This window comes from Xiphias gladius, chromosome 12 (genome assembly GCF_016859285.1).
Source record: "Xiphias gladius isolate SHS-SW01 ecotype Sanya breed wild chromosome 12, ASM1685928v1, whole genome shotgun sequence".
Lineage (NCBI taxonomy): Eukaryota > Metazoa > Chordata > Actinopteri > Istiophoriformes > Xiphiidae > Xiphias > Xiphias gladius.
Genome location: NC_053411.1, coordinates 16,462,021 through 16,472,909, shown reverse-complemented (window position 1 = coordinate 16,472,909; position 10,889 = coordinate 16,462,021).

Sequence of the window (10,889 nt, the reverse complement as noted above, 5' to 3'; positions counted from 1 at the left end):
ATATTATTGAATTTTATCAAATGGCCTCCATTTTGTTCTTTGTGAAGTGATTAACAAACAGAAAACCTGATATTATTCCATCATAGGAGGATTTTAGAATTTTTTTTAACTTATCGATGCTTCACACTATTTTCTTTAGTAATCGATGGATAAACAACATATTACCACATTCAAATATCTTGTTTTGTCTGACCAACAGTCAAACCCCCCCCAAATGTTGCGTTTACTATCATAGAAAACGGGAAAACCTGCAAATATTCACACACGCATTCATGATAATTTTTTTGACAATTTCGCCTTGAAAAACGACTCAGACGATTAATCAGTTATCAAACTTGTTGCCGAATAGCTTTCAGTCGATCATCTTTTTGATAGATCGACGGGACGATTGGTTTGGGGCCCAGTGACAAATCCGTCAGCGAGGAGTTTCTGGTCTGCTATTTTTAATTAATGTGCACACACACACACACACACACACACACACACACACACACACACACACACACACAAACACAGAATTAGGAAATTGTCCATCCATGTCTGAGCAGCCTGCAGCCAGGGGCGATCATATTTCACGACTGATGAACATATTACCCAGTGATGTAGACATGTGGCAGGGCGTTTCAGGTATCATCGCTGGGGGGCTTCTTTTTGTTTTTGTGAAACTGCAAATGCTTTTGTTTGTTTGTTTGTTTGTTTGTTTGTTTTGTCATGGTGGCAGCACTACGCCGACTCAATTCAGCATAGTTTATACAGTAATCTATTGAACCTACCAAGTCAAACACTACAACGTTAGAGCGTCGTGGGTGGGTGGCAGTGAACAGTGGGACCGCATGCTGTCGCTTAATAATGTCATTGGAAGGGGCCAGTGGTGGGAAGAGGCACTCGGATCTTTCCCTTGAGTAAAAGTTGCAATACCACAGTGTGTTAGTGCTCTGTTACAAGTCAAGTTTAGTGTTAAGTATTGGCATCAAAGTAGCCCTAAAGTACCAAAAGTAAAAGTACTCATCGTGCAAAATAAGACCATTGGATTGTAATTATTCATGCATTCGTGTCACTCTAGTTTTGCAGCCGGTAAAGGTGGAATCCCGTGAGCCTCCCCTCCGCGATCGAGTCTCATCTTAACCTCTGATAATGCCCCACGAGGAACTCGTCGATTATGTTTTGCGTTGTCAGTAGTCTGGGCCCGTAGGGTGTTGGATAGCCGAAGCCATGGGATAGAAATGTGGTGGAGAAAAAAAATAAAAAATAAAAAATGGTGTGTGGGGAAGTAGAAGTGCAAAGCAGCATCGAGTAGAAACCCTCAAGGAAGAGGAAATGTGCTTGGTTACTCTCCACCACCGGTATAAGCACATTTTTTATTTATTGATCGATTTTTTGCCATTATCGATCCCACCATTAACACACCTTAATAACATCCCCCCCAAATCCATATATTTTGGACAGAAAGAAAGTTGTTTTTTTTCCCAGAGCAGTTCGCTGGTTATCACCTGTTATTCAACGATTCACTCCTCACCTCCTCCTCCTCCATCTTCGTCTTCTTGGTCCTACTTCACAGTTGTTTTTTTTTCCCCCGCCGCCTGTGCCGAGGTGCGAGTCGGGGAACCCAACGACGCATCGGCGCTGGATCGGTGTTTGAGGGAACGGACGCAATGAAAGTGATGGAATTCACCGCTGGCAGATTCCGCTGCCGAACCTGCTGATCGAAACTAATATGTATGAGTGATGACAAAAAAAAAACAAACAAAACAGGTGAACAGGAGCAGTTTGCTGTACTCGTGCTCTTCTGGTATTTAATTGATCGAAAGCATTTAGTTTAATTCAAATTAAATGATTGTTATAATTAGGTCAACCGGCTTTTTTGTTTGCTTGTTTGTTTTTTCCATTTTCCATCATCCAATTCCCTGGTCGTGTCAACAGACCTATGAAACTCGGACTTTTTTTTTTTAGATGAGTAACAAACCGCGGTCAGGGAAGGTGGAGATCAGGTTTTAAATTGATGGCCTTATGGATCGATTGCGGCCTTGGTGGCCTGGTCCCAGATTTACTTTGATCCTAACGTGATAGAAACATCTGGCTTTTAATTCTCAGTGAAGTGTGTTGCACCGAATGCACCGCGCCAATGGGACAAAACTGCATGGCACGTGACGCCGGCCGATTCCGCAGATGCCGCCGAACCTGCTGGCCCGCTTTGTCTCGAGGGGGGGGGGGCAATTGTTTTTGCACGGACGCGTTCAAAGGCAGAGGCCGCGCCGCAGCTGGTGGGCGGACGGCGCAGAGCACGCGGGCAGGTGATCTGCAGGTGATCTGCAGGTGATCTGTCCGCTCACGCAGATCCAAACTATCGACGGGTGAGCGGCGAGCGAGACTCCTGGACGTCAGCGGCAGGTCTGGAACACCGGGAGAGCAACTTCTACACTTGCCCCCTGAAGGCCCACGCGGTTACGCTAACCCGAATCCCCGTTTTAAAGCGTAGGTAATGACGTGGGACAATTGCGCTAAAACTTCATGCTGCGCGCCTGCGCACGCGCGTGCAAACTGGGATCACGTCACGTCCCTGCGGTAGCTCGGGGGGGGTCGTCTCGCCGGGTCACCCGATTTAATAAACCGTGTCCAGGGGTCAAGATTTCCCAAACCATCTGGTGACAGTTCTCGGGGGAAAAGCTGGAACGGATACGGACGACGGATACATTTATGAAGTCAGTGTGACGGTTCACCACGCGGACTTTGAATCGATATCTGAAAGATTTTGGTTATTTCCAAATATAAAAAAATCTCTGGACGATGTATAGTTGGAACCAAATCTGTCAAGTTGGCCTGGACACCCGGTTTGAGATGCACTTCTTTTGCAATTACGTCAAATTAATATTCGGGGGGGGGGGGCCTGCTCTCGAACGGGGTGCAGATTGCGCTCTTCCACCCATTCGGGGGAGCAGTGTCGACAACCCTCTCGCCGTAAACTGGAAAAAAATCGGACGACCGAGACTTGAGGTGACGATGGCCGTCGAGCGTAAGCTTAGTTTATCTTGAAATGTAGCCCCTGCAAGGAGAACTAAAGAGATCCCTGAGCGTTCTTTATCGTCCTCCCCCCCCCGTCTTCTCTCACTGGATACAGATATCAGTTGACCCGCAGTATCTGAGTATGGACACGGATTCAAGCAAAGATCTGCGCTTGCCGAAAGGTTCCCTGGTCGTCGCAGAATTTTGATTTCAGGTTTAAATAAAAAGAATTTCTGCACTTAAAGCTGCTATAGTCAATATTTTTATATTGACCCTGGATCAAATGACTACGTGTAATGTGGGAGGGGCCCTCTCAGAGAAATATCGTCGGATTCCGCGTTTACCCTCAGAGCTTTAGCGTCTTTACCCTCATTTGTTTGGGTTTTGTGGCCCGCAGCATTACCGCTGTGGTTCGTTCTTGCCGATCTCATCTCCAGCAGCTGCGGGGGAGCTGTTTTTCGGTGAGGAAAAAAAAAAAAAAAAAAAAAAGCTCAGATAAACACGCCGTACGCTGCCTGCCCAGCACCAAACAACAGACAGAGAAAGTTAGCAGACTGGCACGTGAACACAGTGAAGCACTTGGCTCCTCCAGAGCTGCATATTCCTCCCAGGAGACCAGTAATAGAGCTAAAAGAAGTATGAATATTGGACTGACATTCGCCGAGTGTCCAGAAACACCACTGCACCTGCCCGATGTGTAAATAGCAAAATGTTTGGTAAAAAGTTTACAATATCAACCTAGATTGAAATAATGTCAGTGATCTGTGTGTGTGTGTGTGTGTGTGTGTGTGTGTGTGTGTGTGTGTGTGTGTGTGTGTGTGTGTGTGTGTGTGTGTGTGTGTGTGTGTGTGTGTGTGTGTGTGTTTATCAGTATGTTTATCTGCCGCCCTCGAGTGGCCAAAAATTAATTATGCAAGCTTTAAAGCTGCTGTGTGTAAGTGCACTCTGCCGCTGAACCTGGTTTCTTGCCGGAATGAAAGGAACGAAGTTTGAGGCTGAACTCCCGGCGTTTCCCCTCGACCGGTAAGTAAGCAGCTGCTAATGCTAACGTTGGCTATGCAGCGATAGCAAAGACGTCTATAGCTCCTTTAAAAAAGGACACACCTGCAACTGTCAAATATCAAACGGTGTCAGCAAGTTGTCACATACACGTACCTGACCGACACGCTTTGACTTGTGGCTGTCAAACGTCTGTTGACATTTTTTTCCCCTTGTTAACACTTTCATAGCTAACGCCACGTTCTCTGGCTTTGGTTTCGCCGCCGGCTCGTCTCCCTCAGTCAACCGCTCCGGCCGAGTGAAGATCGGCAGCCGCACACCGCAACGCACGCGTCAGCTCGCGGTTGCCGCACCGTGCGCCGGCAGTGCCTAGCTGGGGTTAGACATATTGTCACGTGAGCTTTTTCTGAGTGTAAACAACCACACACACACACGCAGACACACACACGCACACAAACAAACACGCAGGTATGCCACCTAACCAGTGCTCCCACCCGTTGCTGAGAAAAACAAAGCTCACAGAAATGAAGTATGCAAAGTATCCCGCAGTGACGACGCCGACAGAGGGAGGGAGAGAGAAAGGCAACTGAAGAGAATCGAAAGTCAAAAAAATGGAAATAAGTAGGTTGGTAAAAAAGGGTGCACTCCTCTTCCAATGAAACGAGATCTAAAAAGCTACAGGGAGTATCTTCAAAGTCCCCCACATTTTTTGCCCTCTCTTAATTTTAAAGCAAGATGATGACGTTTCACAGTCCAATATTACTTTGTAAAGGGCTGCAGTTGACTCGTAATGGACGGTTGCAGTTTAAGGCATTTACAGGTAACTCATTCTGATCTGTGGTGTTCAGGACACTACGCTGGCGCCAAAAGCTGCAGCGCAGGCACAGGAAGCGGTGTTTGTGATGTTGTTCGTAATAAGCAGAAACGATTTTTAAGAAAACAACGTTGTTTCCATTTTTGGTTGATTACAACTTGCATTTTGTTTTCCGTAGCCCCCTGCCATCGGTTCTAGCCGTTGAAACGACACCGTTTTCACCAGAGTAAGTGCGTAGCTCTCGGGATGTGGCAACAGTACCAAAAATGTTGCAGGTCCGACGGGGGCCTGACAGACAACAAACAGGAGAGCAGGTCTCCCTGGCACTGATGGATGTTTGACGACGAACCTTTTGGGTCAAAGTTTTACCATTCGCCTTAGTCTTCTCTTCCAAATAACTGTAACCGGGTTTGTTCTCACCCTGACTATCTGACCCTGACACACTTCAACCACGTTGCTGCGTTCCAAGGTCCTAGCAGTGGCTTTACCGATTGAAGCCACAAACTCCATTTTTCCTTCGCTACAGACTGAATTTCCTTCAGCGCTGCGGGGCTGCTTTGACCACTCAAACCTTCCAGGCTGCATCACTGAGATGCCAACTAACTTTAAAATCCGACATTTAGGAAACCTCGTGTGATAGCTCACGCTCTGACAGCGTTCTTCATCTGTGGTGGTCCGAATTTGCAGCTCTGGGCTTTTTTCTGGGGAAAAACCACGAAAACCTGTTTTGTAATTGGCTGGCAAGTGTCTGGTAACAGCATGTCCCCATCACTTTTACCGTCTCACCCAATGCGATCCCTGCGAGCAGCGCCCCCCCCCCTGGCTGTCCGGCCACCGAAAATCCCAACGAGAGAAGGTGGGAATTGTTGAAATCGAACGCCGTTGCAGTGCATTCACAGCGATAAGCTCAGTGGGAGCGGGGAATGACTTGCAGACCCTTTTCCCCGGGGGGAGTTTGCCTGCCAGGCCACACACGAGGTGCCCTTCCGTATTTACGGATTTATGGAGGCTATCGCGGACGCCCTTGGCCTGAGAGGAAGACTGAAGACCCAGCTCAGGCCAAGTACTTTCACATCCTCTGCATGTTCTCCAGATTTAAAAAAAAACAACACAATTTTTGTTTTTTATTTACAGTTAATGTTCCCCTAAAAACATGCTGGAAGCGAGTATCAACCAAAACGATAAGGCAGTAAAGGGTTGTGAGCTTTATAGTGAAGATTGTAGTAAAAATACATTATTTATCAGACAATGTGTCTGAAACTAAAGATTTTCAGCGCATTAATACTGTAGAGATTTACACTGCATTTGAAATTTTTATTTAGTTTTTATTATACTACCGTTAGTATGGAGCATTTCAGGTACAATAAAGTGCAGGAAACAATAGCTTTAATAGCCACATTGCCAATTCCCTGGTGATACTGACCTAACCATTAAAGTTACACCGACAACAACCAAACTTGAAGACGGCTCCTATTTTTTTTTTTTTTTGCAAATGAAGCAACAGTCATGCTTCATGTTGCGGTATTGCATCCCCCAAGCTCCTCCGTCCCTTTTCACACATCGGGCGTATCAGCTAGCGGGACACCTCAGTGTGTGTCATCGGTTATCAAAGAAGACGGCCGATGGGGCGAGCTCCTGAAAGAATCTGCGTGTTCCTTTGATACGGAAAAACACGAACAGAGAGGCGGAGAGACAGAGGAGCAACAGCAGCGCGGAGAAGAGATGAGGCTGTCGATCAGGTCGAACTGGTGCAAACTGCACTCAGCTCGCCCTGATCCTGTTGCCTCTCCTCTCTCCCTCACTGCATCTTTACCTCGCTTTTGACTGACTTAAATCTACCTGTGGGCCGACACAGAGAGATTTCACGGATGGAAGCAAAAGTAACACGCCTCCCTATGGGCTGGAAGATCCTTCAAAGCCGAACACAGATCCAGAAACCATCTAGAGACGAGACGCGGGGTTAAAGGGCGGCACGACAAGACGGACGATGGTATCGATGACAGTTGGGAAGTGGCTTGAAGAGAAAGAAGAGAGAGGAGGGAGTAGGGCAGCTAGTCTGCCCAAACTACTCTAACAGCTCAGGCCACATACCGTTCATTCATTTATCCCGCACCACTCCTCTCATCATACACCTTCTCGTCCTCTGTACAGCCGCAGGAATTGACAGCTGACGAATGCCGCGTACATTTTTCTATTGTAAGCGTGTCTATTTTGGACGCCGGATTCTGTTTACCTGCACACGCGAAGGGAAAGCCCTCGCAGGCCGTGGCACGCAGGAACTCTCTTAGAGACACTTCGCCACACCTAAACAGAAACTAAATGACATTAATATTAAACGAAGAGGAGAATTGCCAGGGGTTAGAGGGGGCCGATCTTACAACTGGTTTAAGGCCCTCGGAATAAATACCTACTTCCATGTACACGTTACAGGCATATGCAGCCAGTGAAGCAAAACAAAACACCAATCCCGATCCATGCGATAGTAGTGTTATCACAGTCATCGGTGACGCGTTGTTGGAATTTGGTCAAAATTTAATGAAATCAAAGGGTTTCAGTCACCACCGAAGACTCTCCGTCACACACAATGAGGCCGTCCTCAAATGTGACGCTTTTTATCGTCAACAACTTTTTATTGTGTTTTCATACCTTTTTTCACAGAATGGCACAAACGTATGCAACTGAGCAGCACCAAAAACGTAAAATAAGAAAAAAGGGGCAAAAGGGTAGGGGACTTCTTTTGGAAAAAAAAAAAAAAACAATAACTCCAAATGAATTTTAAAATAAGCGGGCTGAAGTTGGGTGTGCGGGTGGACACTTGACCCATGACCACAGCATGTCTGAAATCACGGCTACGGTCCTGAATGAAACTGGCCACTATTTGTTAAATGTGAAGCTGGGGCCAGATCGTGATTAGCTCAGTGTAGCTTAGCATAAAGACTGGAAACGGGGGGGGGGGGACAGCTAGCCCGGCTCTGTCCGGAGATAAAGAAAAATTCCTGGGCTTTGTGCGAAATCACTTTCCTATCTGAGTGAACAAATTTATCCACCATATCGTGCCCTCAAAAATTCCACAGTGGAGCAAATATAGTAGTGTCCACGGCATGTACACACTACTTTCTGCTAACAATCTGACAATGCAATGCTCCACATTTTCCAGACGCAAAATTTACCAAGGAGCGGTAGCTGTCAGTGATGACACAGAAGCACAACGGTGAGTAGGCGTCCCAAATCTCAATTTACTGCTCACCATTGAGTAAACTATTTAGCCAGGCTAGCTGCCCCCCCCCTGTACCCAGTCTTTATGCTAAGCTAAGCTAATTGTCCCCATTTTTAACGTCCAAACATGACAGTGGTTTCGAATTTCTTATCTAACTCTCGGCACGAAAGCGAAAAAAAGCCTACCGTCCCAAAATGCCAAACTACTACTTTAAGAGCAGAAAAGTCTAGAGGTGACTGGCTACAGCAATATCAGGAAATTAGGATTTTATGAGGCTCATTATAAAAAGGCAAAGGTCGGTTTGCGCCTCGCCGATGAAGCAGAGACAGAAAAATCTTTTCTAGATTAATCTAAGAGGCACAGCATTGCTTGTGCTTCCCCAGAAGGCTGAGGAAAATCAAACCTCCACCTGTATAGTTGCACACCGGTGATCCACATCACAGCCCAGTGACGCCCGGCTCCACCGCGGCGGACCATACCACTCTGGAACGGGTTAGCGACTACTCCTTCGATACCAGGCGGCCAACGCCCAAAAAGTAGTGCGTCTTGGCCGAGAGAAGATGTGCGCCCTCTTAGACCCCCCCCTGCTACACGACTGACACTGACAGGTCCCTCCACTGACTGAGCATTGGCACAAAACCAAAGTGGGGCAAAGAGTTGTTTTTTTTTTTGTCTCAGCTGTGAAGCTGAAACGAGGGAAAACCGATATATTGTTCTGCTTTGTTTTTATTTTGTGGTTAAAGAGGTGGTTAAAGGTGAGATGGATGAGGGAGCAGAGCTGAGTTAAAGCCCCGCCGCACTTGCACAGAAGCTCGGAAGGGAGAAACAGAGGCGGACGACATCCAAATGCATGCCGGGAAGGAGGTGGTTTGTTATGTGCAGGTTTCAGGTGTTTTTCGAGAGGCAATTCAGGGAAGGGTCTGTGTGTGTGTGTGTGTGTGTGTGTGTGTGTTCGCGTGTGTGTGTGTGAGCCGCTTTAATCACAAAGACCGAGACAACAGTGCAGAAGCGGGAGGGGGCTGTAAACACACACAGCGGGGAGGGAAAGGTGGGGCAGACAGTGATCCCTGAATGAGCCATTTACATACATACAGGCCTGTAATGGTCTTTTTTTACCTGTGATATTAAACTAAATGAACTAAGCATCACTGGGACGTTGAGTCTTTCTACTGTGACGCCACTATCCAATATAAATCCAAAGCAATCAGCAGATAAACTATAGCTAATATAAGCTCCAGTTGATAAGGAAGTAGACATCTGCATCAGGGCTGCAGCCGATGAATATTTTCATATTGATTAAGCTGCAGATTATTCTCTCAATTAAGCGACTGGCCATTTTGTCTACAAAATGTCTGAAAATGCCCATTACACTTTCTGGGAGCCCGTTGTGACTTATTCAAATAACTGATTTTTTTCCCACATTTAGTCCAAAGTCCAAAACTAACTTCAATTTCATGTCAAACAACAAAGAAAAGCAGCAAATCTTCAGATGTGAGGAGCTGGAGCCCCTGAAATTTTTGGTATTTTTGCTTTTTAAAAAAAAATCACCTAATGGCTGTTGATTTATTTTCTGTCAATCGACAACTTGCTTCAGCTGCGATCCACGTCCAGTATCTCACATGTATTTAGGGGGATCGGTGGGTTCCCCTGCGTCTCCAGTAAAATGTTGAACAGTCACGGTTACGTTCAATACTGGAAAAAAAACAAACAAACAATGAACTGAAAATCGTGCCTTGCTTGTCTGAAAAATACGGAATTTCTCACGTTATTACTCGCTGCAAAGCGAGAGTTAAGAAAGTGGTTCCACTATTCTGTGTTTCAGCCTAAAACGAACGTGACGCTTGTAATCTTTGACACGACCCACATCTGAGAGACAATGCGTTTGGCTTGCACTTGAAGTACATTCAGCATGAAACCCCAAAAGCTGAAGCCAGCAAAATGGGCATTCAGATGACTCCACGCCTCTCTACAACTGAACACCATAACCGTCCCGAGGAGGGGGGATTTATTCCAGGGCCGCGTTAGCTTCAGCTAGGTGTACCTGATAAACGGACTTACATTACCAGGATAAGCGGGTTGTCATTTGGCATCGGGTAGAAAAAGAGAAGAAAAACCACGTCAGCACCAAAATCAGCCTTTAATTGTGTGCATATCCTCGAACGTATCTGCAAAACCTTTGATGAAATTTGATCCATTCACACACTCTTTGGCTCATTTCACATTGTGCTGAATGACTCTGCAGAGATGCCCGGTGTACAGAGAGTTACCCTGCTGCTGAATATGTTTCACCCGGAGCTAAAGAGCTCGGTTTAATTTTCTGTTTCAGTGATTCATCCTGGAACGGTTTTCTTTTTTCTTTTTTTTTCCCAGGCGCCTTCTCAACCAAGGGGTAGGCCTCTGAAACCTCGACATTTTCGACCGGGGAACGGTCAAACGGAGAGACGTTAGGAAATCTCACAGGCGATCGACTTAAAATGTCAGCTGTCAAACACCCAGATAAGTCTGATCCCATTCTGTTTTGGTTTTTTTTCTGCCTGCTCCGTCGCTGCATCTCCAGGCAGAAAGTGTGTGCAAGCCCTGTGTGTGTGTGTGTGTGTGTGTGTGTGTCTGTATTTGTAATTGTATAACTGCCCTTCACCCCCTCCACACACACTCTATTCCCCACATTTTCTTCCTCCTCTTGTCATTTCCACCATTCCCCACACCTTAAAGCGGAATGGAGAGGAGGTGGAGGTAGAGAGAGGAAGGGAAAGGCCGAGACACAGAGAGAGAGAGAGAGGGAAAGGAGGGGCAAACCGGTTCAGCAGGTATACAGAGGCCTAAGCCAGGATCCGCCAGCTTGTTGTCACCGTTATTTCT